Source organism: Hyaena hyaena, unplaced genomic scaffold, assembly GCF_003009895.1.
Source record: "Hyaena hyaena isolate Hyena2069 unplaced genomic scaffold, ASM300989v1 scaffold_714, whole genome shotgun sequence".
In the NCBI taxonomy this organism is placed as follows: Eukaryota; Metazoa; Chordata; class Mammalia; order Carnivora; family Hyaenidae; genus Hyaena; species Hyaena hyaena.
The window spans coordinates 41192-67311 of NW_024081350.1; the positions used below are offsets into that span (position 1 = coordinate 41192).

The 26120-nt window shown below is 42.7% G+C and overlaps 1 protein-coding gene across 2 annotated transcripts in view; it reads left to right on the top strand.

The window, feature by feature from the left end:
* Window positions 1-26120, top strand: part of LOC120220654 (PTB-containing, cubilin and LRP1-interacting protein) — an 80197-nt gene that overhangs the window by 19696 nt on the left and 34381 nt on the right. The window contains exon 1 of one of the 2 annotated variants that reach the window (XM_039217781.1): window positions 9274-9332. The exons of the other annotated variant lie outside the window; for it this stretch is intronic. The gene's annotated coding sequence lies outside the window, so the exon portion shown is untranslated. Of the gene's footprint in view, window positions 1-9273; window positions 9333-26120 lie in introns of those variants that run through there. 2 annotated transcript variants of the gene reach the window in all.

The window sequence follows — 26120 nt, forward strand, 5'->3', positions numbered from 1 at the left end:
CTGGAAATCAAAGTAGAACCTAATAGATCAACAAAAACAATTCCCATAATAATAACACATTTAAGGGTGAGTGGTAACTTTATGACTATAAATCAAAGACTTTTTATCAGGGTGCCTATATCCAGAAGCAGTTTTTATTCTGTAGCCTTCAGTAAAGGACTGATGAGTCTATTTGGAACTGGGCAAATGTTGGATGAGGCATGGGTATGCAGTATGTGATGTACTGACAGCTTCTAATGTTTCTAATGAGCATCTTTGTATGAACAGTTTCTGATATGAAGAGAAATTTGCTTATCAATGCAAAGAAATCCATTGATATGTTAATTACAGGCAAGCATCTCTTCACTTTCTAATTCACTCCCCCCAGTAATGGAATTGTAATTGGACTTCTGAAGGAACGTGCATAGAAGGTAATTTGAAAGTAATTTGTTAATCAGAAATTACTCTAAATTCACAGAGTAAAAAAATGAAGACATGTAGCCTTTGTTTCAAAATAAAGAAAAGGTCAATTTCCCCTAAATACTATAATTTTAAAGGGGCTAACCTACCACAACATGTAAACCTTATTGACATTTCAGTTTCTACCATTAGATACTTGGAAACTTGCTCTCTTTGTGTCAAGCATTTTTCTCTCACCTTGGCAGTGAGATGCACAAACGAAGATAGAGGTAATATACCAAATCTTAATACCTTTGTGTTTTCTATTTCTGTGTCTCTAAGAGAAAGAAGCCAGGGTGTCCCTGTGTTTGTATAGGTTAGGGATTAGGGAAGGACATAGGAAATGTACTTTGAAGTGGGAAAGGGAAGGGTATCATAACTTTGTGACTAGCTATGTGGCTTTGGCTTGTTATTTAATCACTTAATCTTTATTGACTTCAGCTATAGGATGAGCTATCATCAGATTGTGCTGAGTGTTTGATCAGATGATACATATTAACATAATGTGTGTAACACAGCACCTGATCTGTTGAAAATGGTGACCTGACTAAAATCATCTTCAAAAGACTTGAACAAGTTAGAGCAAGAAGTAAATTCAGGGACACTTGGCTGGCTTAGTTGATAGAGCATGTGACTCTTGATCTCAGGGTCGTGAATTCAAGCCCCATGTTGGGTTTAGAGCCTACTATAACACACACACACACACACCCCTCACAAAAAAAATCCAAAGAAACAAAAAAAAAGAAGACTTTATAGGTGACTTTTCTTTCCCAATACCAACAAACAACACAAATAAAATCTAAGAGCAGCTCACAGTTATTCAATGTTTATACCAGGCTCTTTGCTCTTCTGCCATTTTTATTTTATATTCCCAGCAGTCTTACGGAGCAGGTACAAATCTCTCTGCCTGATTAGGGAAACAGGTGGTTCTTCTAAGCAGCAGTGAATGCCCAGAATGTGGCGGGATGCAAAGGTAAGACTTTACAAATGAGAGCTCCTGCTTTTTGCAAGCTTGGTAATTAACTAGACCAAAGATATGCCCAAGGTTTCATATCTGGGAAGGTACCAATATTTACTGAATTTTACCTATTTCAGTTAATTTAATGTTCTTGTCAGCCTTGAGAAAGGCCGTGTTACAGGTGAGGCAGCTGAGGCTGAAAGAGGCTGAGTGCTTGGCTAATGGACATACAGTTAGTAACCAATAGACCCTGAGCTGCATTGACTCCCAACCTGTGTGCTTTTTGTCACACTGAGGTGCCTGGGACAGACATGGTGCCACTCATAGGAGCAGGAAAACTGGGATCCCAGACTTGGCTTAGGAGGTTAAAGTCAGTTTTTTCTGAGAGACCCGAGGAGCCATTATACTGGGATTAGACAGATGGCAGTTGGATCAGCCCTGAGAGCTGTGGATTTAGGGACTGTTCCCAGAGCAGTGATCACAATGGCTGAAGCAGTAGCCCAGAATCACTGCAGGGCTTAGAAAAACTGGAAAATCTCTCTCACACTCTACCTTTCTCTGTGTATGTGAGTTGCATGCATACACGTTTCCAGGTTCCTCAACCTTGGCACTAGGGACGCTTTGGTCTGGAACATTCTTTGTTGGGAGGGCTGCCTTGTGCTTTGTAGGTAGGGTATTTAGCAGCATCCTAAGTAGTCTCCTGATGGCAAACAACACACTAAATTCCAGCGGCACTTCCTACTATCACCTCCAATGTCATGACCACCAAAAGTATCCCCTGGTGGAGAGGGCAGAATTGGCCTGGTTTGAGATCCATTGCTGTGTGTGTGTGTGTGTGTATGTGTGTGTGTGTTGAGGGGGCTGTATATATGAACATATGTATGTATACATGGGTGTGTTGGTGTGTGGGGCCATGTACATACATGGATACATACATACACACATAAATTATTGGAGAGGAAAGTGAGTAGATTGTATTAATAGCCTCGACCTCTGATTCTTCTTCCCTTCCTATATACTTGCCCTCTACCGTGAAACTTTATGTTTCTTTCACAAAAGAGACAGTCTACTATCCTGTCCTTTGACTCTGGCTCATCTGTGTGATTTGCTTAGGTCAACACTATGAGGTGGGGTTGGTGGTTGCCAATTCAGCTCCCCTGCCTGTGGGGATATGCATATTTCCCGTTACACACACATGGGTGCCATCTCCATGAGAAGGACATGACAGAATTATCCCCCAGCCTCGTGAGCAGGAAGAGAAATGACAGAAAGCTGCCCAGCATGGGTTCTTGAGTCAAGCCCAGCCTGGAGCACAGTCCCCAACCAATGCACAGGTACATGAACAGTCTCATCGGAGACCCGCAGATCCCAGCTGAACCCCAGGGAGCAGATGCATGAGAAATAAGTACTTCCTGTCGCAGTTCACTGGAGCTTCTGGCATTTTTGTTACACGGCAAAATGGGCTGATACATGAGGGAAGAAGAAGAAAGACCAGAAAAGCAGAGGGAGAAACAGTATTTAGAAAGGAGAACCAAGGGAGAGAGAATATCAGAAACTAAGAGAAGGGGGGTAGATAATGGGAAGAGGGCCTGCAGCGACCTACTTGGACATCACTTTAACCTCGATAGAAAACATTTCAGTGGAGTTGAGTGTTGAGATTGGAGCAAAAGTCAGGTTATAAGAGAGGGAACAAACGATGGGTCCATTTAAACAGGATTTCTAGGCTGTTCTTACCCAGGGTTTGGTCAGGTCTTAGAAGAGGTTTCAGAAAGATATATAGACAAAGAGCTGTTACCAAGAAATGAAATGGTGTCATGAATAGTGTAGTCGATTTTTATTTGCCCAAGGACATGTTTGGGCCTGAGCCTAAGTGATTTGGTTTTCCAGGCATCTCTGAAAGCACTGTGGGAACCCAAGATAGCTCCAAATATATGGGCTAAAGGTACATGTTTTTCAGGAGATCCCAGTCAGCACTGGGAGAAGAGAGAAAAGGCTGAACTGTTACTTAACTGACTGCACGCTCACGTCTTATTGATTGCACGTGGCTCCTGATGGTTTAGTTGAGTGACCAATTGGATGTCCTGGCTCTCAGCTTGGACCACAGCGAGGGTGCCACTTTTCATCAGCAACGAGAGAGAGAAGGCATTGGGGACTCCTCAAGGAAGGTCATCTGAACCAGTGGTGGCTCTCCTTTCCCTTTAACTAATTTCACTTCATCCCTGTTTTCCCTTTGTTTTCTCTTTTGCAGGATGCAAACATGAGGGTTGGGGAGTTTGTTGAATTGCCTGAGCCTCTTTCCTCATTTTTTATTTGTTTTGGGCAGATTCTTTCTGTGCTGGGCTGACTCCCTTACTGGACTATATACTTCTTAAGTCATGGTACCATGTCTTTCCATCCTCATACCATCAGATTGCAGTGGAGGCTCTTAGATGACTAGTACTAAATAAGAGGTTAAATATTGGGGCACCTGGGTGGCTCAGTTGGTGAAGCATCCTACTCTTGAGTTCAACTCAGGTCATGATCTCACGGTTTGTGAGTTCAAGCCCCACATCAGGCTTCATGCTGACAGTGCAGAGCCTGGGATTCTCTCTCTCCATATCTCTCTGCCCCTCCCCTGCTTGCTGGAGGGTCTCTCTCAAAATAAAGTTTTAAAAAGGTTAATAATATTAAAACATGAGTTTGAGGATTATAAACCCATCCTTTATGCATGTGGAAAACAACATGTTGGTAAACTCATTGGATCTATCTGTGAATGCTGTGGACATTGGTAATGACGGGATCAGTGTAGCTGCAGACAGGTGGCAGTAGCTTCAAGAACAGGTTGGATATGCATGGAACTTTCAAGGCTACATACTATTTAGCTGTACGTGCAGTGGGGCATTCTACATCTTAGGTATTTGTTCCAAGAGTAACAGGTTCATGAAGGCCAGAACAAATCAGCAGGATAAGGATGATTTCTGAGCAGCAGACACTTGTTACTCATAGGTTCCGATGAAAAATCCAAATGGATTTCAGCCAAAGTGTTACCATTGCCACTCACCATGAATATCAAGACTCATGTTCAAGTCCGATTAATGTTAACTGTCTGATAAATTTTGGAGAGTTTGTTGATATATCCTGAAAATGTAATAACTCATCAGATCTTTTTTTCCCCCAAAGGGAGTTTTTATGATTCTTTCTCTTTGAGTAGATTCTCTTTTACTTATTCATGTCAGCCTGAATACCTTGCTGTTTAAGAGAATTGCATGCCCTCTTTGCTTATAATCATTTATGTGGATTTTGGTGCCTGTGGTTTTTTTTTTAATGATTTAACTCATTTTCTAGAGTAAAAAAATATGTCTTATCTCTAATGGGTAATAATATCATGTTAATTGTGTTTAAATGGGTGTATGCTCATTTTTTGTATTTTAAGGTAGGTAGTATAAGTAATTATTTATGGATGCTCATTATAGAAGAGAAGTATCTTTTTGGAAAGTCCTACACAGGGCTCTAAGTTAACACGGAGGAACCGATAGCAGAGACCAGAGAGATGGATGAAAGATACAGAGATGAAGGAACACCAACCAGATATCAGGGCTTTCAAATCGGGCATGCAATAGAGGAGTCTTTTTTTTTTTTTTAATGTTTTATTTATTTCTAGGAGAGAGAGAGACACACAGCATGAGCAGGGGAGGGTCAGAGAGAGGGGGAGTCACAGACTGAAACAGGCTTCAGGCTCTGAGCTGGCACTCAGCACAGAGCCCAACGCGGGGCTCGAACCCACGAACCGTGAGATCATGACCTAAGGGAAAGTCGGACGCTTAACCGACTAAGCCACCCAGGCGCCCCACAATAAGGAGTCTTAATGGAAGGTTTAACACCCATACTGGGGATTGCTCTCTCTCTGTTCTCTTTTTCTCCTGTCATCACCTTGGTTCCTTAAAGGTCACAGCTGTTTCATGGTACCAGGCATGTAGTCCATGCTAATTAAGGACCTGCATGGATGAATCATGGAATGCACACATGCTGGAGTGAATAAATAATGATGACCCATCAGGAACTCTTCTCTCGTTTCTTGCCTGGCTTACATCTCAACCCTAGTTGACTGCAGTATGAGCCTTGTGCATCAGTTGGGATTCATTGTAGAAAAAGCACTAAGGATTTAAGCAGGAAGGGATCTAACACTGGGAATTAGATATGTGCCAACCACTGAAGAGGGTGGAGGAGTAGGACTCAGCAGGCCGCTTGCACTGTTGAGTTCGAGAGCTCTCTGAGCTGGGATCAGGAAGCTGAAAGCTCTAAGCCAGTAACGCTGTAATGGTTGCCCCTTGATGACCACCTGCCTCTCGTGACCTGGCAAGGACACACAGCCAATGCAGCAGGACAAGGGGGTCCACTTCCCTTCCACATGTCCTGAGAGAGTAGCGAGTGGTGGGAACTCATTCTCGCCAATGCCTGCGTCGTGCTTTGTATGCACTCAAATACTCAATAAAAGTTGGTTCAGATGTATTACATTAGCCTGATAGCCTACAGATTCTAGGTTTATCTTACTTGAATGCTTATTAGAGATCTTGTTATTTCATTTCTAAGTTGATGAACTTGTTTGATTAGACATAAAATAACAACAAGGAATACATTACGAGTAGGGTACCATTCCTGTGTTCTGACGGAGGACCACATGAGAAAATTGTTTGGGGTCATTGTCTTTATTTTAGGGAGGTTTGAAAGGAAGGGTCTGGAATGAGTTTGAGCTTTGCACGGTGATTACAGTTGAGATCAGATTTAACTAGGATAAATTAAATAATAACCTTTGACCAGGAAACAGTAGTGGGAACTGCTCACGTATGTTACATATTTGGGGCACAAAACTGTTTTGACCAAATGGGTCTTTGATTTACTTAGAGAACCACAGGCCACAATCAATCTCAATTTCAGTCTCCCCTTCTCTCATTTATTTCCTTCTTTTCTACCGTCTACCCCCATTTATCCACCATGGAGTGCTTTACTGCTGTCCGTACAGAAATATACCTTTTAGTTACTGATAACTGACATTTTCCAGTTGCTAAAATCCAACTCACCACCTCAGTCTCAAATCTCCATTGTTTTTTTTTTCTTTTTAGAAATTAAAGCTCCTTTTCCAGGCAAATTACTGAAAATAGGCTCTTTAGTATTTCAAATATTAAGGGCATCATATTTGGTAGTTAATTATGTATTCCATATATGTTTAGCTATTAATTAATATGCCTTGTAGCATTTTACAGATTTCACAAAATAAAATCTACTAGAAACGCTCCCTTGTGAAAAACAGTGGGAAAGCCTTTATGTTTTTACTTAATTAGTGTGACAATAAGAATTGCTCACTCGAGGGAAAATGCCAGAGACTAAGGATGAAGGTTATTCCAGTGGCTTAATTATTACCATTTCTTTCTAAAGGAGTCCAGTCTATTGAAGACTGACCCAAGTGAAATCTTAAGTAGACACCAAACCCATAGGGCTGAAATGATTGAGAACTAAATATAACTCTGAGGAACAGGAGATACCAAAATACATTTCAACCAGTGCCTTTCAAAGCTGATAAATAAGTCAGTGCTTTCAGACATTATTAAATTTGTAAGGCTGTACTGGTATCAGTCAAGTCATAGCTAAAGGCAAGCAGCAAGAGAGAAAACCACTGATGATCAGTGATGGCTATTGATGAGATAAAAAAGAATGAACAGTCATGAAATCTATTCTCACTCCCCTTCATTTGTTTTACTTTGGAATATCCGATAGTATGAAAATCAAAGGTCTCTTTACTATTGTCTACTATATGCCAATTTGAAGTTAGAGTTGCGATATCGAACAGACTTTCCAGAGTCAAGATTAAGAATCTCCTGAGAAAAGTCTGGAAGTCACCATCACCAACAATACTTTGATCTCAAAGGCAAAAAGATTTATTTTGGTGCCTCTAGTATTATCAGCTAGGCATAGCTTACAAATATAAACAGAAGAGGACCTGGATGAAGATGAATCCTACAAAGACAAGGAAACAGTCTCAGACAGTGTTCATGGGAAACAGTGAACTGGCTTTTGGCAGTGACCTAGGAGGGTGGACGCCCAGAGCTCTGGCATATTTGTTACCCTTGATTTTTTTTCTTTTGTAATTTACAACAATGGGATGCAACTGGAGTTAAGGGCTTAGTGTGATTTTGCAAAACTACAATAAAATTCCTATGTATTTAGCCACTGACACTTTCTGTGTCATTAAGAGCTCATCTCTTTCGTACCAACTTCCTTTCTCTAATGATGGAAGTTGAGAACAAGAGACTATTTCTTATTGTTCAGGGGCTCCTGTGTCTGCTAGGAGGATGTATTCTGTGCACACCTTTATTTCATCACAAGTTCTCTGCTGTCTTATTTCTTTACATTCCTGTCTCCCCGTTACTGGAATACCTTATGGTTAGAGTGTTGCCCCCTTCATCATAGCGACCCCAGGACCTGACTTATGATAGTTGCCCAGGAAATGTTTTCAAAATGAAAACATGTACAAGAAAAAAAAAAAAAAGAAATAATTGCCAACCTTTCCAGATACCTTTCCTGGCATAGGAACCCACCTGTCCCATTAAAAATCTTTGTAACCTTAGAGTGCCTGGGTGGCTCAGTCAGTTAAGTGTCCCACTCTTGGTTTCAGCTCCTGTCATGAATTTATGGTTCATGGGTTTGAGCCCCACGTCTGCACTGCCGGTGCAGAGCTTAATTGGGATTCTCTCTCTCTCTCTTCTCCTTACCTGCTCATGCTCTCTCCCTCTCTCAAAACAAATAAACTTAAAAAGAAAAACAGAATCTTTCTAATTTGCAGAATATATGATGTTTAGAAACTCCCAGATTTGTTTGCAAGAAGATAATAGTGAGAGGAGTTCAGTTCTGTCTCTTGGGGGTTGGCTCCTATGCTTGGCTATTGTCTGAGACCTCATGGATGGAGAAGGCCCTTCAGCAGCTTCTTTCCCAGGATTTGTGCCCAAGACGAGACATTGGCACGGGCATTGACTGTCATTCTCTGCTGCCATTGGGTTGTCAAGAAGAATGCTCTCAAGCAGACACCTTTGAGGTCAGAAACATCTGAGATCCAAATCCTCATAGTCTTCTTGGCTGTGAGGCCACAGGAATCTTTCTAGCTTCTCTGAGTCTGTCTTTTGTGGCTGCACAGTTATTGTTAATGACATTTAAAAAATTTAAGTAAGGGCTGAAAACTTGGCTTTTGAATGTATCTCCGTGGTGAATATTTAAGGTCGTGACAAATTGAGAATCAGGGTGTAAAGGACAAAACCCTTTTGTATTCATTCACTTTCTTTAGTTTCTGCTCAAAGAGAATATATAAATGGTGTGTGTGTGTGTGTTTGTGTGTGTATGTTTTAAGGAAAAAGAGAAACTTGAAAGACAGCAGACTTGGTTACTCAGTGGTCAGTGTTTTTGAGCAAATTTTTATTGGTGGATAACATTCCTACTGAAAAGCATAGAAATTACACTCTGGTAGATTTCTACAAAATGAACATTCACACAACCAGCACTGGGATCAAGAAATAGAACCTTACAACCTTGGCAGGACCCACTCTGTGCCCCTTCTTGTCATTATCAGTCCCTCTCTCCTATGTGTGGGCAGTATTTTGATTTTTAATGGCACAGATCAGTTATGCCAGTTTTGAACTCTATATAAATGGAATCTCACAGCAAATTCTTTTACATCTGGTTTCTTTTATTTAGTGTCATGTCCTTAACAGTGACTTAAAATTGTTGAGGTTTCCACTGTACCGGATTTGAAGAATTCATCCATCCTCTAGGTCGTGATAGACTTTTTTTTTTTTTTGGGTAACAGATATCTGATGTAATAATCATATCATGATCTTTGACTGTTCCCACAGGGGGAGAACACCTAATGTAATCTGATAGACCATCCTCTACTGAATTTGATCAACATTGAGTAAGACATGTGTCTCAAATTGCAAAACCTTAAACATATCAGCTGTCTTCTCGACTTCACCTGCTATTACTTCCAGTTACCTGAGACGCTCAAATGTGATATTAATTCTGACAGCCGTTTGTGGATGGAAATTGCATGGTGGTCATTGGCTGCCTTCTCGTGTGTGTGCGTGTGTGTGTGTGTGAGAGAGAGAGAGCACAAGTGAGAGTGCTCACTCATACATGTGTGTATAATAGTGCTGTGATGGAGAGAATATTATATGCATGCATATACTCTGCAGATATGATATATGCAACAGTGAAGGATGCACTTCTGTTTAAAAGAGTAATCTTTATCAATATTATGTATAAATCACTATCTTTATCTTGCTACCCCCACCAGGAGTCTTTAATTGGCCCCTTTGGTTAGTCTGTCATTTCTACTTATCACCTACGTTTCTATCTCACTCGGTAAGGCCTCTCAGCTTAGTTTTTTGCAGAAGTGAAGTCTATGTGTCTGCTGCATTAGTAATTTTGTCATTTAAATTCTCTCTCTTTGCTTTACTTTTATGAAACCTTTAAAAAGAGTAGAAATTTAAACTTACAGAAAATGCAAAGAAGAAATTATCCCAAACAAATTATCTTTTTAAAAAAATTTTAATGTTGGGGCGCCTGGGTGGCTTAGTCGGTTAAGCGTCCAACTTTCGCTTAGGTCATGATCTCGTGGTTCATGGGTTCGAGCCCCGCGTCGGGCTCTGTGCTGACTGCCAGCTCAGAGCCTGGAGCCTGTTTCAGAGTCTGTGACTCCCCCTCTCTCTGACCCTCCCCTGCTCATGCTGTCTCTCTCTCTCTCTTTCTCTCTCCTAGAAATAAATAAAACATTAAAAACATTTTTTTTAAAAATTTTTAATGTTTATTTATTTTTGAGAGAGTGAGAGCATGAGTTGGGGAGGGCAGACAGAGAAGGAGAGAGAGAGAGAGAGAGAGAGAGAGGTGAGGAATCCAAAAGAGGTTCCAGGCTCTGAGATCTCAGCACTGAGCCTGACACTGGGCTCGAACTCATGAATGGTGAGATTATGACCTGAGCCGAATTTGGACATTTAACAGACTAAGGCACCCAGGTGCCCCACGAATTAAATTTTAAAACTAAAGTGTATTGGTTTTTCCAGGTCTACTGTATTTTGAATGGGTTCTGAATTTAAATGTAAATAAGCAGCTCAAAACTTATGTGGATTATAGAGTCTGTAAAATATTGGCTCTTATTTTTAATGTTGTTGATCTGAATGTCATTGTCTATTTTTGAAATAAAAGACAATTTTCCCTGAAATTGATTTTCCAGAAGCTAATTTTTGAAGGCCCCTTGTGCTCTCAGTAATTTCAAGTTCGCCCAATTTACAGTATCATAAGGATTAATATGGTTTAATATAATGCAGATCAATGAAAATTGAAACCAATCATGTAGTCTGATCAGCCACGTATCTAATCAACTAACTGAAGGATAAAGGAGCACACTCAATGGGTGAAATTTGCTTTTCCTTGTATGTCACAAGTTACCGGTGTTACTGAGATATCACAATTACATGTTTTTAAGCAATGTTTCCTCATGAGTATCCTGTAACCACCATTTGGCTGATGTTTCCATAATAGCCAAAGATCCTAAAGCTTCTAAAATGCATTAGGACCTGAGTGTTGTGTGATTGGTTGGCTCTCTGTTCAATTCAGTCTCAATAACGTTGGTGAGCAGCTCTTAAAAGTGCAAGGCATGAAATGCAAGAATGAATGTGATCCTTTACCGACGTTAAAGATTCATGCTCTCACGGAGGTCATAGAAATCTAGAATCAATCCATAAGATCTTTTACGAACTTCCTGAAGGACAGAGGAAGTCACATCACAATCGTGTGATGGAAACAATCGCTCGTTTGCACGAAGTCAGAACTCACTCTTTGTTTTTCACAAGGATATATAGTGTAAGGATGGGAAAGTTGTGTGTGCAGTGGGCTTACTATGATTCTTTAAAATCTATCTGTACCACTAAAATAATAACAATAAAATGGATGCAGTTATCATGGTTTGTTTACAGAAAAGCATGGTAAATTCTTAAATTTGATTTTACTTGTTGGGGAGATTTGTGTGAAGTTGTTTAAAGAGAGAGAGATTCAGAACCCAGAAACAATAAAGAAAGAGGAAAGTGGAAAGAGGAAAGTGGAAGGAGAAAAGATTTTTTTAAAAAGAGGTGACTTGATTTCCTACTGGCATGAAGCATATTCTTTGAACTACTAAGGAAAATAAAACAATATTTTTCTTGGGTCATATCTGAAGAGAGAAATGAGCTGCTCACTAGCTGTGAATTATGCAGCTTTCCTGCCCTGGAGAATGTGCGTTTGTCTCCAGTGACTTGAGAGTTAATGTTCCCCATTTCATCAAACGTGCAGTGTCATGTCAGAGTCTGCCACCAAGTCCCCATCTTGCTCTTTGTTCTTTAAAGGTTTGCCATCTCTGCTCTGAGTTCGGTGAATCCTTTTTTTTTAACATCTATGAGACAAATGTGCTGGTGGTTGAGACCTTGTTGCCTTAGCCTTGCTTCGGGGTCTGAGTCTCCACATTTGTTATTAATCAGGGATATAATTCTATTTGGAGCAAGGAAAAGCAGTCATTTATCATGGCAGACCAGGATGAAACAGTGCCGATGCATTTGTCTGTAAACCTACGAGGTGAATCAGATCATTATCACCAGTTCTATCCTTTTCGGTTAACCTGGAGACAGAATGGAGAATCTTCAACACCATGACCAGCTGGAAAGAAAAGACCTTCCCCCCCCGCCCCACTTACTGGCATGATGAACAAGTGAAAATGTCCCAGACTGGTATGCCAAGAGAGCATTTTCACTTCTCTTGCAATGATGGCCGTGTGGGTGTGGAGTCAATAATAATGGTACTAAATAACACAGGCGGTGGTCAGTAGCAGGAAGACAAGTATTCAGGTCTGACCTTGTGCCCTCTTCTCCCTCAAAGTCATGACCAGGGAAGCCAGACACCTTCACTGCATATAGATCTAGTTTGGAGCTGGCGCGGAGCAACCGCAGTAATAAATGCTGGGTCCGTGTCAGCCAGCAGAATGTAAATATTTAAAGGGTCTGATTGGCAGTGAGCTGTTTCAAGAGCCTTCTGTTTATAATCATTCACTGAAGGAAATGTTTCCTATTATACGGGCAGCATGTGGTAGGTTACTGAACTTCACTGCTGGCTAAAGTAACATGAAGAATGTAAAATCCTGGCGGCCGTGGAATGCCTTGGCTACTTTTTCAATATTCAGCCAAGCTTTCGCATCTCTCTGTCATGATGCTTCCCCCCCCCCCCCGCCCCCGGCAGATCCCATGTGGTGCTGGCATTTTTGAGTTAATGCATGGCATGGATGGAGGTTGGTAACAATTTGAATTACCTAAGTAAGACTGCTTGCTTGGCTTTAGAAGTACAGATTGTACTTGAAATGAACACAGTAGCTCTGATCAGATAACCTTTCAGTCCTGGTAGCTTCCCTGGGTCAAGTTCACTTTCATTGGACCAGAGATCTTCTCATGGCAGAATCATTTTTGACAGTTACCAAGGGATAAGGAAATAAGCACTTATTTTGATTGCTTAACCAAAGAGAGGGCTCTGAATCAAGTACTGGTATGCTTCTCGTTAACATTTTAAATAATAACCCTTTTGTCCTTCATTTTAATTTTGATTGCATCAAGTTGTATGACAACACTGATTCAGCTTTTGAGAGGAGGCTCCAAGACCCCTTTCCCTTACCTAATTTAATATGCTGTTTGCTAGTAACAGCTGATCTCCTTGTTCTTCACCCAGCATGGGCAGTGATGGATTGTAGGGTAGCGAAGCAGTCTTCCCTGACCTTGCACTCTTGCTATGGGTGTGGTAGTCTCTCCATCACTTGGTATGAAGTAGCCACTCAGATGCATAATGGGGGAGTGAATGACTGAATGGATGGGACCCATGTTATCAGAAAAGAAGATATTAAATTGGACCACGGAAAAGAATGGGTTTTCTGAACAGCAGGTTAGAGATCGTGCCTATGGGGCTGCATTTCCTCCAGTGTGCCTGTCCCAAATTTGCCATCCTCGGTGTTCCTTTCCTTATCTTACATCATGGTTTTATTGTCCATACCATTTACTTGCTGTATGAAATCACATTAGGATGAAGTATTCAGTTTTCAAGACCTTCATGCATTCCATTTATGTGTACCAATTTCATAAGAATTTTTGAGGGCCTCCTTATTTTCTGTTGCTGCTTTAATAAATTACTGCAAACTTTGTGGCTGGACACAAGACCCAATAATCATCTCACCGTTCTGTAGGTCAGGAGTTCTGGCCAGGCCCTCTGCTTAGGGTTTATAGACTTGAGATCAAGGTGTTGGTGGAGCTACATTCTCATGTGGAAGGCTTGGGGAAGAATCCCACTTCAGGATCATTCAAGTTGTTGGCGAAGTTCAATTCCTTGCAGTTGTAGAACTGAGGTCCTTGTTCTTCCCTGGCCATGAGCCAGGGGTCACTCACTCTCTGCTCCTAGAGGCCACCTACACGCCCTCTCACAAAGCCTTGTCCATCTTCAAACCAGCAGAGGTGCTGAAATCCTTTACAGGCTGCAGATTCCTCTTCGCCACGGTGGGAGAACATTCTCTATCAAAGGGCTCATGTGATCAAACTCACCTGGATAATTTCCCTTTCTTAAAAGTCAACTGGTGAGTAACCTTAGTGACATCGGCAAAATCCGTTCTGCCTTGTAAAGGAGGATTATCACTCGCACAGCAGCGGGGAGTGAAGACAGGGGTCCATCTTGGAATTGGACCTGCTAACCACAGTGGGTAGGGGGATTAATACCAGATTGACTGCAGAGATCCTTTCCCCTTTTTAACATTTAACATTGTGCACTCCCCTGCGCAATGTCATTCCTCCTGTTCAGCATCCCAGTCCCCATTTTGGCCACATCCTCTTCGCTTGCAGAGTTCCCAAGAGGCTCTTGAATCGCCTGAAGATGCCATGATGGCGCCATTTCCAGAACCCCCTGGTCTGGACTTGGAAATGTAACTGTGACGTGTATTAAGGGATACACTGAGACTTCGTGCACTTTTTCACTTAGGTTACACTGCAGTCTTGTGGTTTCCTCATTTCACCTAAGCATTCCTGGGATCACTGATAGAGGAGCGCTAGCCTAAAAGTGTGTCTTAAAGCCAGGTGGTCTCACAGAACTCTCCCGGCTTTGAGAATTCTACGGTACTTTTCCTGAGCTCGTTGCGAACTCCTCTGCTTCTAGCTGCATCGCCCGGTCAGTGCCGACATGCACCATCTTGTGCATATACCACCCGCCGCCTTTTGGCCTTCTGGCATTTAATTCTATGCAGCAGGCACTCATTGCCTTTGCTTGATGAGGTACACAACTTTAATGGCAGAAACTAAGGTGACTTTATCAACTAGAAGTCGGACTTTGTAATTCAGGGAAAGGGAGCTTAGGGGGTCTCCTGCACCTTCTCCCTGCTCTAGTGATTTCGTCCTGCTGCTACCACGTGGTCCTTCCTAAAATGCCATTTGTATCAGGATGCTATTGCTCTCCGAAGCCCCTCAGTGGCTTTCTGCCGTCTGCCAAATCATCTCAAAATCCCCTGGCCAACTTTATTTCTCACCATTTCCTAAATTAAAACCTCTATGATAGGGACGCCTGGGTGGCTCAGTCCATTAAGTGTCCAACTTCGGCTCAGGTCATGATCTCATGGTTCATGACTTCGAGCCCCGCGTCGGGCTCTGTGCAGGCAGCTCAGCGCCTGGAGCCTGCTTAGTACTCTGTGACTCCCTCCCTTTCTGCCTCTCCCCTGCTCATGCTCTCTCTCTGTCTCTCAAAAAATAAACAAAATAAAAAATAAACCTCTACGGTAGCCAGATTATATCTCTGTATTTTCTCTCGTGTACTACTTCTGAACTATTATATATCTTAGCACTGTGCCTCTTATGTTGCATTGTAATTGTCCCTCCCTACGAGAATCAAAGCTTCTGAAACACAGTAACCGTGTCTTACCTCCCTTTATAAGCAGGGTGTATGTATCAGTCGGCCATGTGATACGTACTCAGAAAGCATTGGCTAAACTGATTCGAACAGATTATTTAATAATATTTCTTGAGTCCCTCCTGTGTTCCCGCAGTCTGCTAATGGCTGACGGATGAGAGGTGAACAGGATGTGACGTCTGACCTTGAGAAGATCCTGAGTTCCCAGAGAAAGCCATGGATTAGATAATTCTGTGATAAGAGCTCTAACTGAGGCAGGTGTCAGGTATGAGCTCAGAGGTCAAAGCACCTTATTTTGCCTGGTGAGCTCGGGGAAGGCTGGGTAGGCAACTTGGAGGAGGTGATATTTGGACCATGTCTCAGGATGAGGAGGCGTTCACAGAGTGAGTCCTCGAGATAGAATAGGGGATGGGAGAGCCATTCTGGGATGTGTGTGAGCACAGAGGTGTGCTGCCATTAAGGTAATATGCTTAATTTGTGAGAACCAGAGAGCCAGGTATAAAAATAAGGCTGCAAGAGTAGGCTGAAGCCAGGTTACAAAAAGCCTCCAGTGCCTTGAGTTTTGCCCAGTAGACATTGAGCGGCCATGAAAGTCATCTCAGGAAGTAACCTGCTGAAATTAGTTATGTTATCGTTCTTTATTCTTTCACCTGAGCCATGGGAAGAAGACAGTTGCTTGAATGTGCTTGTTGGCCATGCGGCCTGCTGGAAGCATCTGTGTCCAGTGGCCCCGCAACATGCCCATGGAGGGTGGTGGGCTGGAGGGGGTGGGGCAAGATTGGGCGGAGCCAGAGACTGGTCTCGCCTTGACCTCCCCTGTTGCTGGCTGCGCAGCTGCGGGTCGGAGCTCCCCCACTCCCTCCGGCCGGCAGAATCGCAGCCATGCCTCCCTCTGGACCCCACCTCTGAGCATCCAAGCTGCCCCCTCCTTATCCATCTCCTCCCTCTCTGCCTCCTGCTGCCCTGCTCTGGCATAGCTCATCCAGATCCTCTTTTCCCCCACGGTCCACTTGGGGAACAATAAATATTTGATAGATTTCAATCACTTGATCCAGGGCTCTGTTCTTTCAACTTCCGGATGCATTGATTCTTGAAAGAACACACAAAAATTTCTGTCTCCTCCTATTTCTTTCCATGCCGCTGTTTATCTCTTCAAGTGGAACACGTTGAGATGCCGGAAATCTCTTGAACTTATGGGAAGGACAGGAAATACCCGTACTCCACTTTCTCTCACTTGCCTTGAGTGTCATAGGCACTCAGTACGTACTTGCACTTGCGTGGAGGAACTTCGGAACAAATTATGAAACTAAGCTGGAACCAGAAAAGATAAAATGACTCATACTATAGTAGCAGAAGGAAAGGGCTTCAAAGGAAGTACTTTCAAGAGAGCTTTTTAGAGCTCTCGAATCTTTTGCTTCTCAAAGGATATATTCCTGGCAGGTTGAAAAACCCGTTCTCTGTATACATACATACATACACACACATATATTAAAACACCCTCGGGGCACCTGGGTGTCTCAGTCGGTTAAGCGTCCGACTTCGGCTCAGGTCAGATCTCACGGTTGTGGGTTCGAGCCCCGTGTCAGGCTCTGTGCTGACAGCGAGCTCAGAGCCTGGAGCCTGTTTCAGATTCTGTGTCTCCCTCTCTCTCTGCCCCCCCCCCCACTCATGCTCTGTCTCAAAAATAAGTAAACTATAAAAATTTAAAAAAATAATAATAATAAATAAAACACCCTCACATCCATGAAGAATCTTGTTAGAGAAAATAAAGGGGCACCTGGGTGGTTCAGTCGATTGAGCATCTGACTTCAGCTCAGGTCATGATCTCACAGTTCATGAGTTCAAGCCCCGTGCTGGGCTCTGTGCTAACAGCATGGAGCCCGCTTTGGATCCTCTGTCCCCCTCTCTCTCTGCCCCTTTCCCGCTCACACTCCTCAAAAATAAAACCAAGTGTTTAAACAATAAAATAAGAGTAAATGGGGAAAACAGAGATCATAAACAACTCTTTTGAGTAAAACAAACTTTATGGCAGTCATAACAAACAAGAAATATCCCAAAGAGGCTTTTCTGGAACCAAAGTAAGAATCCCCGAGCCCTTCCTCCATTGCCCCTTACTTAGGGCTCATGCTCATTCTGGGCTTTGATTTATAAATTTGCTTTGGTTTCTGATTTACAATAAATTGAAAAAAAAAAAAAAAGACAGAAGTGGGTCCTTTACATAAACTCCTGTTTGTAATTTTCTATTTCTTTTCTCCCTTTATATTTTCAACTGGTGTTCCCACAAGCACTTGACATTGTAAACAGTTCTGCCTTGGAAACTTAACATTACTTATTTTGTTTAGTTCATGCTAAAAAAGCATTTTTATTTATACTTTGGATTTTCAGGGGTGGGCCTGTGTCCCACAAAGCCTAGAAGAGCGAGAAGCTGGTGATAGAAATCAAGTATCTTCAATTTCATTAACTGAACAGGCGCTAGGATTTGGGAAGCTTCTTGTGCTGTTTCCATAAAGAGATTTTACTATCAAATTGGCCATTTACAAGCCCTGTACGACCTAAACGTAAATCTTAGATTATCTGTCTATAGCCATTGATTTATACTTTAATGATTTCTATTCTGGAAACATCTTAACCACAGCACATTTAATTTGGATGCTGCAGGGAGATAACGGAGCCCCATGAAAGAGAATGTGTACTTTCTTAATCTTGTGCAAATGATATTGTTTATATGGACTTCTATGCACTGGTTCCCCTGGGTCATTTTTCCAGCCCTTAAAATGGGAAAATAAGGTTTGTTTGGTAGAAACTTACTTTCTTTCAGCTTTATTTCTAGTAGGCAAAATGTTTGAGAACCCAAGCATGCTGGCTTCCTCCAAGCTTGCCTTAAATGATAGAGATTTACTCACCAACTTGGAGCAAGTTATGTAGACCTCAATTTTGCTAAAATCCGGTAGAGGCTTGTTGGGACCTTCAATAGTGTTTGTTGATTTCTCTAAAAGGTTATTTCCGTTCTCTTGTACTCGGTGATGGCTGGACTTCCTACTGAATATTTACAAGGTAGAGCAAGGCAAGTCTCTGCCTACCATAAGCGGATGGCATTGGCTCCAGTAAGGACAGGAGAGTATTGATCTTGTGAGAAGCCACGTTTACTCCAATCTCCAGCAATACAGAGCAGGGCAGTGTGCAAGACTCCAATCTAATCCTCCCAGTTTGGGATAAAGCTTAGTTTTTGCAGTAAATTGCCTTTTAAGCTGCTTGTTGTTATTTGGTCAAATGCCAGCTTATAGATGACAGCAGTTACCCAATTTGTGAAGATGACCCCATTTTAGGCTCTGTAGTTCAGTTTAAGCACCTTGCTGAGTAGCGCTATCCGTATTACAGCAGTGGGGTGATACGGAGATCCTTGAAGCTGGGATTCCAATTTTGCAAGCACTCTGATACCTGGTAGAAGCTCCTTATTTTTCCCCCGAGATCATTTTGCACCCAGTTATTATCCTTCCTACCTGACTGAAGTCCTGTCTCAGTGGTCACGGTGTAGGCAGGACCTCCATCAAGTTTGGGAGAACATTGGCTTGAAAATAGAAACAAAACTGCCAGATCCATAAAACTTTTTAATGTGGCAACTTTAAAAGGACGCCACAACTAAAATGCCCATGAACTTGAGGTCTCCTCCTAGATTTGAGCATTTACAGTTTCATATAAAGCCAGTAGACATCTAGACATTAAAATTATGGTTAAACTTGTAAGACTTTTTGTAAACTCCATTTCCAATTATATATCATTTCATTTTCTGTTAGCCTATTATTGTGTGTGAACTTTTCAAAACTATATAAGATGTCTGGCTCATAAGGAAATAGTGAGTTGCTATATTTGATTTTTTGACATGCTTAGTGCTAGATGGATGCACTTTGAAAATGCAAATTCAGCTGACAGTAGAACACAATCATTATTTGTGTCGATTTGTGTATGATCCCTTGGGTGTTCAAAACTGGTAGGAGCACCTGGGTGGCTCAGTTGGTTAAGCGTCGGACTCTTGATTTCAGCTCAGGTCATGAGCTCACAGTTCATGGGTTTGAGCCCTGAGTCAGGCTCTGCCATGATAGCATGGAGCCTGTTTGGGATTGTCTATCTGTCTGTCTGTCTCTCTCTCTCTGCCCCTCCCTCCCCTCTTTAAAAAATAAACCTTTAAAAACATTTTTTTTAATGGTAAAGAAAAGGGGCACCTGGGTAGCTCAGTTGGTTGAGTGTCTGGCTCTTGATTTCAGCGCAGGTCATGATCTCACTGTTCATGGGATCAAGTTCCACATCAGGCTTCATGCTGACACCAGGGAGCCTGCTTAGAATTCTCTCTCCCTCTCTTTCTGCCCCTCCCCATTTGTGTGTATATGTGTGTGCATACTTTCTCTTTCTCTCTCAAAATAAATAAATTTTAAAAGACTATGAAAGAATGATTCAGAATTGAATATATCAAATGAACATTTTCAATATTATGGCTGTTATAGAAATTAAATTACTTGTTTTAGGGACTGTGTGGAATATGTTTTCATTCATTGAAAAATGACATTTAGAGGGCTGCCTGAGTGGCTCAGTTGGTTTAGCATCCAACTTCAGCTCAGGTCATGATCTCACGGTTGGTGGGTTCAAGCCCGTGTCGGGCTCTGTGCTGATGGCTCAGACCCTGCAGCCCATTTCAGGGCTCCCTCTCTCTCTGCCCCCACCACTCAAGCTCTGTCTCTTTCTCTCTCTCCTTCAAAAATAAACATTAAAATTTAAAAAATTTTTATTATTATTTATTTTTGAGAGACAAAGTGTGAGTGGGAGAAGGGGCAGAGAGAGAAAGAGACACAGAATCCGAAACAGGCTCCAGGCTCCGAGCTGTCAGCACAGAGCCAGACATGGGGCTTGAAGTCATGAATTGTGAGATCATGACCTGAGCCAAAGACGGACGCTTAGCCGAGTGAGCCACCCAGGCGCCCCTACAATACAGTATTGTTAATTATAGTCACCATGCTGTACATCAGGACCCTGAAATGTATTCACCTTATAATTAAAAGTTTGTACCTATTGCTGACCCTGGGGAATGGTGACAGCAGGAATCCAATTGCATTGTTTTCCTATACAGACAACCAGTTGCTTTGGTGGCATCGGATGGCACGGTCTCCTCTTTCCCACTGAAGTGTGAGGTCGTGGCGACCATAAGTCAATTTCCCATATGTGTGTGGGCCTGTGTTCTGTTCCATTGAGCTGCTTCCTCTCCTCCCACCAACACACACTGTTCTTCTTCTTCTTCTTTTTTTAAATATTTGTTTATTTTTGAGAGAGAGAGAGGCAGAGCATGAGCAGGGGAGGGGCGGAGAGAGAGACAGAGACACAGAATCTGAAGCAGGCTCCAGACTCTGGGCTGTCAGCATGGAGCCCGACGCGGGGCTTGAACTCACAAACCGCGAGATCATGACCTGAGCTGAAGTCGGCTGCTTAACCGACTGAGCCACCCAGATGCCCCTAAAAAAAATTTTTTTAAAGACATTTAGAAATAAAACAGAGACTTCTTAGAGTGGGCCATTATGCATTCTTCACAATAACATCTTTCATCCCAGAGATTTCAGCAGTTTCAAAAAGTTGTCAATAGTTAAAAACAAGGCAATGCTGAAGCATTGTCTCTTCCTGTGGCCCTACCTCAATGGCCTCTTCTTTTCTAGCAATATTATTTCAAAGGCAGAGTTATCATTTCCTCCTGGGGGGTATAATCACATCAAATAGAATTTGGTCTGTCTGTGATTCCACATATGGCAGAAAGATGTTTGAAAAACAAGACAAAGCATCACTGGTTATATATAGAAGCTGTTAAGGAAGGGCCAGCTGGTCTCCATCTGTTCTCCATTTTTCCCCCCATCTGTAAAATGGGATAATAATAGTATCTACCTCATAGGGTTGTTATTAAATAACATAGTGAGTGTGGAATCCTTAACAGAGGGTCTGGTGCTTATCAAGGACTCAGAAAATATGCAACAATAACTGCAAAAAATTTTTTTAAAGAAAAGGCAACAGCAAAACCTCAGTGAGAAGTAGCTTCACTGAGGCAAGTGTGATACACTCACCTACATGCTGTGTAGTTTCCAGGATATTCGGGTGATGGAATAGTCTGGTGCAGGTGGGAATTGTAACTTCTCTCGGGGTCAGGTTAGAGACAGCTCATCTGGAACCCCAGCGGATGAAACTCTTCAACTCAGTGGTGCCTCTTTCTCCGAGTTTATTTTTTTTGTTTTTAAAAAAATTATAGTGAAGATGCACTTAAAGAACATAATTTTCTACTCTTCTTATTTTGTGTAACACTTTTTTTTTAATGAACCAAAGGAAATGAAACATTAATACACACGTTTACTTCCCTTCATAGAATAAATGTCCAAACATCGACATAGATTTCTGAACATTGCAACATATGAAACATGTACCAGCCTGCCCAGATCCTCTCCCCGAACCATATATGAATTGTTTGGGCAGTTTTGTATGCACGTGTAATGAAGAGCCTGACTCCAGTGTTTGATGTTTGACTGCTGACAGCATTTAAAAAATGTTTTTTAATGTTTATTTATTTTAGAGAGAGAGGGAGACTGAGTGAGTGGGGGAGGGGCAGAGAGAGAGGGAGACGCAGAACCCGAAGCAGCTCCAGGGTCTGAGCCGTTAGCACAGAGCCTGATGCAGGGCTTGAACCCATGAACCGTGAGATCATGACCTGAGCCAAAGTCGGATGCTCCACTGACTGAGCCACTCAGGTGCCCCTGACAGCTGACAGCATTTAAGTCACCTGCCTGCATCGAGGGAAGCTGATAAAAAGCCGAGATGCCCCCTCCTGTGGCTCCAGAAGCACCCAGAGTTGGGATCCCAACCCAGCCCCTGACCATTATAAAAACCTCAAGCCAGTCTCCTGTCCTTGCTCTCTGAAGCCAGTGTTGGATCTCTTTTGAAGCCTATCCTCCCCTCCCTATTTTATACCTTCTTGGTTTCTGTGGTGGGGGGAAGGGGAGGTCGCCAGCCTCAATATTCAAACCAATTTTAGCTAGAGGTCCATCCTCTTCCTGTGGGGGAGGGCACAAAAATACTGGATAGAAGGTTTGCTATCAGAGCTTCTTACCTGCATTTTGTATGTTATTTACATGTTCTAAATATCATCAGATGGATGGGACACCTGGGTGGCTCAGTCAGTTGAGCTTCTGACTCTTAATTTTGGCTCAGGTCATGATCTCACGGTGTGTGGTATTGTGCCTCACATCCAGCTCGTGCTGATAGTTCAGGTCCTGCTTGGGATTCTCTCTCTCTCTCTCTATCTCTCTCTCTGCCCGTCCCCTGCTCACAATCTCTCTTTCTCTCTCCAAATAAATAAACTTAAGGAAGATATTGTCAGAAGGAAATACTAGTAATAATAATAAAGTCCTTTCTGCTAAGTACCGTATTAGTCCCTTACATGGATTAATTATTTCACTTAATCCCACAACTGCCGTTTGATGCATATTATCGTATTTTCAGCAACAAAACCAAGGCACAGAAAGATTCAATTACAGTTTCTTTTTTTTGAAATTTTTTATAGTTTATTTATTTTTGAGACAGAGACAGACAGAGCATGAGCATGGGAGGGACAGATAGAGAGGGAGACACAGAATCTGAAACAGGCTCCAGCCCCTGAGCTGCCAGCACAGAACCCGATGTGGGGATGGAACCCACAAACCCCAAAATTATGCCCTGAGCCGAAGTCAGACGCTTAACCGATTGAGCCACCCAGGCGCCCCTAAATTACAGTTTCAATGTCACGTAACTGGTAAGTGGCCGAGTTAGGATTTGAATCAAGGCAGTGTGTGTTCAGTACCTCTCTGCTATGTTGCCTTCCCTTTCATTTAAACCTAGACCACAATTTTTATAAAGCATCTTATTAAGACAATCGTCCTTGCCTTTCTTCTTTTCAGCCCTCACCTTTTAAAAAAAGAAAGATAATAGCACAGGTCCGAAGCTCTGTACATATTATAGCTTTAAGGAGACCCTCATGTACCGTGGACAGGTTCTGGCTTATCCGACTCCTTTCTCCCAAGCAAACACTGGTCCCATGCCCAGCGGGCAACCAGCAAATGCTTCTTGAAGTGAAATAATACACAACTCTTTAGATATGAGTGCTTTCTGTCTGCTATTATTTTCCTCTTGACTTCTCTTGTCCAATTATTGATTTGTGCCTATGGGTGAAATGCTCTCAGAATAATCAGCTGGAATAATAGAGCAGAATGTTTGAAAAATTACATACTTAAAGGAATATGTCATTTGCCTGATGAAGCAGTGAAGATATTTTAGTGCTTGGCCCTTCCGTGGTATTGTGTGGTATAGGCTGTTGGAGTAACACCTGTTTGTATATATGTATGATTTGCCATCTAGATCATGAATCCTGCGAATAAAAGCCAACATCTTATCAACTTCTGCATCATCCACCACACTAACAGACCGTTATTCATGGGCATTTCTCATAAATGGTGGCTAAGTTGTTAAGTAACTACCAAACTGTGCCTAAAATTTATAGTTGTACCTCGGAGCAATAGCCACCAGGTACCATGCTGTTCCATCTGCTTGATGGCTATCAACTCTGGTCCTTAGAGTAAGCCAGTCCTACTTTCTCCGTTGCCTGGAGTTTCATGAGAGTAAGTTCTAGAACTGTGACTCATTTGCTGCCGTTGGCATCATGTCAACCATGCCTGCTGCCACTCTGCCTTTCTATCTGAAGTTGAGATCTTGAAACCCGAAGCTTACTGTCCCTGGATAGAAAGGTCTTTGAAATGTATTCAGCTGTATTTTTTTTTTTAACAAACCTACCTGACAGTCTCTTTTTTTTAAGAAGATCGAATATGGGAGAAGATTATGTAGTTTCTCTACCTGCCCCTACTTCTCATCTAAATCCTTTCTCATTAAACAAAGGTAAAACAGGGGCACCTGGGTGGCCCAGTCAGTAGAGCATCCAACTCTTGATTTTGGCTCAGGTCATGATCTCACAGTTTGTGAGTTCGAGCCCCATGTCGGGCTCTGCACTGAGAGCATGGGGCCTACTTGGGATTCTCATTCTCTCTCTCTGTCTCTCTGCTGCTCCCCTATTGGTGCACACTCACTCTCTCTCTCTCTCTCTCAAAAAAAAAAAATAAACTTAAAAAAAGGTAAAACATTTGATTTGGTTATGTAGGGAATTAAATTTAAGAGGTATTTTAAGACTGGGTGGTTAGTGTGGGAAAGATGTGCCAAGTTGAAGAGAAAAAGGACAGAAGGCAGGGGCCTTCCAAGCAGAGTTTCTAGACATCCTGAGAGGGAGGTGCTGTACGGGGCTTCCCACACCACGGAAGGTGCAGACTTTGGAGGCAGACAGTCAGTCCTTGGTTGAAATCCCAGCCTTTACTTGAGTGAAAGCATCAGGCCCTCCTGCGTGGGTCTTTCCTTCCTCTACAAGATGGAGACACGAATTCACACCTGCAGGGTTGTTGTGAGGAAGAAATGGCCAGTGCTTCTGAAGCCCCCAGGGTCACAGCTGGCCCTCTGCCATCAATCCCTCCATTAGAGCAAGTGTGTCTTGTTTCACATGTCCATGAAACAGAATTGCTGTCGCCCCTCCAGGGCCTGGTGTCCTGGGGGCTAGCCCAGGTTCAGACCCAGACACACTTTTGACCTCGGCAAAGTCATAAAGCTCTGATACTCAGTTTCTCCATAAAAGAAAGAGAAACAACAAACTTGATCCAAATACCTACAGTTGAGAAAATAACATAACAGCCCGACACCCTGATTTAATCACTTACCAATTTTTGTAAAGGATGTTGTCTTCCAGAGGAAATCATCTTGAGTCAAAGACAAGTTGCTATATTCATTATGGTTGGACGGTGTAATTTTGTGAACTATTTTGGGTTTTGCTGCATGCCCTGTGATGAATAAAGTGGGGAGGTGGAGATGACTTTACACACCAAGCAGTGAAGACAAGCCCTACAGCCATCTAGCTCCTGACACCATGCACACAATTTACTGATGCACTGTGCCTTACTAGGTCATTTTCCGGTCTTCCCTGGCAGCCCCCCTCTCCCCCACCCCCAGTGCTGCTCTTCTTCTCAAGGCCAGAGCAGCCCTTGACTTGTCTCTACAAACACACATGACATGGTGGTCATGACAGTGAGAGCCTTCATGGTTGATGAGGCCCAAACCTTGACATCCAAACGATCCCAGTAAAATGTGCAAGAAATACTTCTAGACAGAGACTTCCATAGAATGGGCTTCATGCAGTGGAAGTATTTAGCCAGGAATGTTACATGGGCACAGAGCATTGAGTCCCATGGGGGACCTCAGGGAAATTTTTGGAACTGACCTTTATGAATAGAGATGGCCTGTTACATGATGGGACTGCATGAACAAATGCCCAGAGGCCAGGGCACAGTACAGTGTATGCATGGAGATGGAGGTGAGGGGTGCGGGGTATCACAGAGCTTCCAGTGTGAAGCCACAGCTTGGAGGGGAAATGAGTGAAGGTTATGGATCAAGTAGGAGAGGTCCTATTTGCTAGGCCAGGGAGATTCAACTTTATCCTGTAGGCAGGAGACATTTCACATCTCTCTTCCTGGCGACTTAATGGAAGAGTGATTTGGGATGGAAGATGGGTTGGAAGGAGACAGGGAGACCTGTGACAGCTAGGAAGTGATTGCAGTCCTCCGCATGGATATTGGGGTCCTGGAGCAGCGTGGTGGGAACAGACGGG